Source organism: Lupinus angustifolius, chromosome LG11 (genome assembly GCF_001865875.1).
Source record: "Lupinus angustifolius cultivar Tanjil chromosome LG11, LupAngTanjil_v1.0, whole genome shotgun sequence".
NCBI lineage: Eukaryota > Viridiplantae > Streptophyta > Magnoliopsida > Fabales > Fabaceae > Lupinus > Lupinus angustifolius.
The window spans coordinates 31956835-31961040 of record NC_032019.1 but is presented as its reverse complement, the minus strand read 5'-3'; positions in this window follow the sequence as shown (position 1 = coordinate 31961040).

The window sequence follows — 4206 nt, the reverse complement described above, 5'->3', positions numbered from 1 at the left end:
TGTTGGAGGGGTTAAATTCGGATTCCCCACTCCAAACACACACACTTCACTTTGCCTCATTTTTGAAACACAAAGACAGTTCTGTTTTCCCTCTTTTTGCTCTGCTAGGGTTTCACCCCTTCTTCCTTTCTCATTTTCGGTTTGTTCTTCCATTGCCATGGAAGGCTAAATTTCTGGACTAAGTTCCTTTGGTAATGTATCACAACTCTTGAGATTCTGTTATTAATGCATTTTCGGTTTCTTTATTGTTGATTTCTTCTATCTTTTCGCCATTCTTCTATATTAATGCCATTGTTTAGAAACTGGTTGGTTGAGTTTATCTTCACTTAGTTGATTTACTCTCTCTAGTGCATGAATGCTTAGTTCGTGTGAATTTGTTAATCGTTTCATGCTTATACTAATTTCGCCTAGTTTGAGGTTTAGGTTCTGGAACTTTGAATTGATTATCGTTTAGTTAATTGTTTCTCAAAAAATTCGGAAATTAATGGTTTGAATATGAAAATAATCTTTTGAAACCGAGGATTGAGTTGTGAACAAACGAACCAAAGGGATTTAGCCGTTTTATTACATTGTTTAACTACTGTTTCTGAATTTGATTTATGTTCATACTATCCAACAACAAAAACCCCCTTGTGTGTGTGAGTATAAGGTGTTTGAAAATTTGTTTGAAAGATAATCCTTGGGAAATGACCTAGGAGTCACTTCCTAGTACTGCAGTTTTAATTGTTATATTATTTGTACCGAGTACGGTCTCGATCAGATACTCTAGAGACTACACATGAAGGAACTGAGGAGGTAAAAAGATCAGGACTCAACACTCTTTCCCAGGAATACGAAATATTTCGTATGAAACCTGGAGAGAAAATTCTGGATTTTCAAAAGAGGTTTACTCATCTTACAAATCACCTTATTGCACTTGGTAAGGTACTATCAAACAATGACTTGAACTTGAAGGTTCTAAGATCACTCACCAGAACATGGCAACCCAAGGTAACAACCACTTCTGAAAAGAAAAGTTTATCGAAAATGCCTTTGGCTGCTTTGTTTGGTAAATTGCAGGAACATGAATTAGAACTCAACCAACTTGACCAACATTAAGAGCAAGAAAAGAAAAAGAAGAATATCTCTCTCAAGGAAAAAGTAGACAAATATGAATCATCAGAAGATGAATCTGTGAAGGAAGAGATGGAAGATATGAGTCTTCTTGTAAAGAAGTTCAGCAAGATCCTTTAAAGGAACAAGAGTGGTAAAACTAGACAAATGAGGAAATTCACCAAGAATAATGACGCCTCCACTTCAAACCAAAATTTCACATGCTTCGAATGTGGCAAGTCTGGCCATATGAAGATGGATTGTCCAAACTTGAAAAATAACTCCTTCAAAGGGAAGAATGAAATGAGGACTGGACGGAGAGCCTACATTACTTGTGAAGACAAGGATACCAGTTCCACCTCTGAACAAGAAAATGAAGAACAAGCACATTTTTCCTTAATGACATCTAATCATTCTGATGATGAAGAGGTAAATAATACTCAACTATATTCTTCTGAATTACAAACTGCATTTAATGACTTGTATGACGAATATGTTAAACTCACAAAAATGTTTCTAAAACAAAAAACTGACTTAGATGCATTTAGAAACAAACTCTCATCATCTTCATGTCAAAACTGCATTATTCTTGAAAATAAAGTTTCAACTTTAAGTCTTGAACTTAATAAGATGAACAAAAGTAGTAAAAGTTTAGAAAAGATCATTAATGATCAAAGACACTCAATAGACCAAAGAGGTCTCGACTATTCAAAAAGCCATGTTTCTAAGAAACAAAGTGTCTCAACTAAGATAAACTTTGAAAAACAAAGTATCCATGTATTTGAAAATAGTAACAATAAATCTAGGATACATAAACATCAACCCACATGTACATATTGTAAAAACCATGGACATACACCAAATACTTGCATAATTAGAAAATATGGTGTACCCCTAGGTCATTTTAGATGGGTTGCGAAATGTACTAACAATGTAGGACCCAAAGAATATTGGGTACCTAATAAAACTTATACTATTTTGCAGGATAATTTGAGAGCCACCTGCAACTTATGGTACTTGGATAGTGGCTGCTCAAAGCACATGACAGACGATAGAAACAAGTTCTATGTCCTCACTCCAAGGGATAAAGGCTATGTCACATGGTGATAACAACAAGGGAAAACTTCTTGGAGTTGGTAGAATTGGCAAGCCATCCTCAACAACCATAGAAGGTGTATTATATGTTGAAGGACTCAAGCACAATCTGCTAAGCATAAGTCAATTATGTGACAAAGGCTTTCATGTGACATTCTACCCAGATAAGTGCATTATCGAAAGTAAGAATTCTCAAAACTCTAAACTCATTGGTAAGAGGATAAATAATATATATATGATTGACATAGACTCCTCTTTACCAATAATATGTTTAGTTGCTAATGATAATCATGATGCATGGCTTTGGCATAGGAGAATTGCTTATATACATATGGACCATTTGAATAAACTCATTAAGAAAGATTTAGTTGTTGTTCAACCAAAATGAAGTTTGTTAAAGACAAACTATGTAGTGCTTGTCAAATGGATAAATAAACAAAAACTTCCTTTAAACCTAAGCACATGGTTTCTTCCGATAGACCTTTGCAGTTACTACACATGGACTTATTTGGCCCCTCAATGACAAAAAGTTATGGTGGTAACTACTATGCTCTTGTTATAGTAGAAGATTTTTTGAGATATACTTGGACTCTAATCTTAGTTCATAATGAAAAATCACTAAAAATCACTGCTATAAGAAGTGATCATGGGGGAGAATTTCAAAACTCTTCATTTGAAGAATTCTATGATGATCTTGACATCAATCATAATTTTTCTGCTCCTAGAACACCACAACAAAATGGTGTTGTAGAGAGAAAGAATCGGTACAATGTTAAATGAAACTAACCTCCCAAAAGATTTCTGGGCTGATGTAGTAAGTACTGCATATTATGTTTCAAACCGAGTTCTTATAAGACCCATTCTTAAGAAAACCCCCTATGAACTCTTTAAAGATAGAAAACCAAATATTTCTCATTTGCATGTATTTGGTTGTAAATGCTTTGTTTTAAATAATGGTGAGGATAACTTAGGCAAGTTTGATACAAAAGTTGATGAAAGTATCTTCCTAGACTACTCTCTTACGAGTAAAGCTTATAGAGTTTTTAATAAAAGAACTCTAGCCATGGAAGAATCTGTTCATGTATCTTTTGATGAAACCAATCATGTGTTAAAGGATGGGTTAACTCTTGATGAAGAGGACTTGCCAAGTTCCCCTTCTAATGAAAAGACTATTATTGATTCTACAACTAAATCTGAGCATTTGAAAATGGATGATAATCAATCCTCTCAAGATGAACATATTCACTCTAATTTACCAAAAGAGTGGAGAACTCATCGAGATCATCCTATTGACAACATCATCGATGATATTAGCAAGGGTATTACTACCCGTTTAATGCTAGAATATGCGTGTCTTAACATGGCATTCGTCTCTCAAATAAAACCCTCCAAGATTGATGATGGAATCGAGGATGAACATTGGATTCTTGCAATGCACAAAGAATTAAACCAATTTAAGAGAAATGAAGTTTGGGAACTTGTTCCTAGACCTAAAAATAGGCATGTCATAGGAACTCGTTGGGTATTTCGAAATAAATCTGATAAAAATGGTATTATTGTTAGAAAGTATAGACTTTGATGAAACCTTCGCTCCGGTTGCTAGACTTGAAGCTATTAGGCTATTACTTGCATGTTCTTTAAATTTTCAGCTATATCAAATGGACGTAACAAGTGCTTTTCTAAATGGATATATTCAAGAAGAAGCGTTTATAGAACAAACTCTTGGTTTTGAAGATTTCAAACATCCTTCTCATGTTTACAAATTAAAGAAAGCTCTCTATGGCTTCAAGCAAGCTCCACGCACATGGTATGATCGTCTAACCAATTTTCTACTTGAAAAAGGATTCACTAAAGGGAAGGTCTACACTACACTCTTTATATAGAAAATAAATCATCATACTCTTCTTGTTCAAATTTATGTAGATGATATTATTTTTTGTTCTATTAATGAAGTTTTGTGTAGTGATTTTGGAAAAATGATGCAAGGAGAGTTTGAAATGTCCATGATGGGGAAGTTGA